A 1527-nucleotide genomic window follows, 5' to 3' on the forward strand; every position below is an offset into this window, starting at 1 on the left:
AAGGGGGTGAGTGCTGTGGATTGAGATGTGTCCCTCCAAAAGATAGACGTTGAAGTCCGGATCTCTGTGTGGAGAGAGGGTCTTTCTCAGAAGATGTTGTCAATCAAGTTAGCAAGGTCACACCAGATTTGGGCGGGCCCTACCTGCCTCTGTGTGGTGCCTTACGAAATGAGAGGACTGGTAGGAAAGGAGTCACACTCGGGGAGGAGGCTCTGTGCGAAATAGCAGACATCTGCTGGCAGCCAGGGTAGAACTGCCCCTGTGGGTTTCTGTGACCATCCCTCTTGATGGGAGTACAAAGCCCTGTCTTTCTCCCACAGAATGGAGGGGGTGGTGTGACTAGAGGCCAGCTCAGAACGGGAGTCATGGCTGCAGCCCAGAGAGTTACAGCTGCTGTTGGAACCACCCCCCGGCCCCCACCCCACAAGACAGAACAGGATGGGAGATCAATGTCCCCTCTGCTCTCTCCTGGCCTTCTCATCTCCTTCCGGCACCTCCCATTGGCTGAAACCAAGTATGGTAGTTACATAATCTGTTGTCAATCTGAGGCTTAAGAGGGAAGGGATGGGGTTTAGCCTGTCAATTAGGTCGCAGCTTGATTCGATAAGGACGTAAACAGCTCACTGGAGGCAGGACACACACACACACACACACACACACACACTCCCTGCAAGACTATTCCTGTGGACAAGACACATGGAGCTATGCTAGAGCCCTGGAGCTGAAGAAGCCACGTGGAGACACCTGCCAGAGCTGAAATGCCTCTGCTGCCACTGGATCCACAAGACTTTCCACCCACTGGTCTGTGATCCTCCTGCACTCAGCATCATGGCATGTGCTTCATGAGTCTGAAGAGGAATTTATAGATTGGTATCAGACATACGGGCCAATATCGGACTTACGGACTTGATCTGGACTGGGCTGGAATGTTTTCTCAATATTCAGTTGCTCTTGTATATAAACCTCTTTCTCATGCTCATATGAGCGTGTCTATGAATTTGTTTCTCTACTCTACCCGACTGACACACCAAGGGACCCAGGTGATGGGGTCCATGGGGTCAGCGTTCCACTTCAGCAGGGACCAAGGACTGGTCAGGGTGGGGGGTGGGGGCAATAGGAGAATAACCCTGGGGTCAGAGTGGGGAGCTCATTCTCAGAAACCCTCAGACTTTTCTCCGTCCGGGGGCCAGTGTGGGCCCTGTCGAAGGGGGCAGGGAGTCTTCTAGCCTTAGGTAAGCATTTTCATTTGAAACGAACTTCTTGTAGCACATGTCTCCCCAAATTAGTTTTGAAGTAAGTCATCCTGCCATCTCCTCCTTTGACGTTGCAACCTCGTCAGCGGCACCAAGGCCGGGGCGGGGCTACCGGCTGCCTCTGGCTTCTGTCCCGTGGACCGGTGCTTCTTACAGTTCCCATCAAGCGCTTCCTGAGTGGGTCCGTGGGGTCAGGAAGACCTGAGGGAAGATCCACCCAATATGCCAATTTCTAGAAACACTTACCCTTGGGTCCTTTGCCAAGCGATTTAAT

Source organism: Tenrec ecaudatus, chromosome 8 (genome assembly GCF_050624435.1).
Source record: "Tenrec ecaudatus isolate mTenEca1 chromosome 8, mTenEca1.hap1, whole genome shotgun sequence".
Classification (NCBI taxonomy): Eukaryota; Metazoa; Chordata; class Mammalia; order Afrosoricida; family Tenrecidae; genus Tenrec; species Tenrec ecaudatus.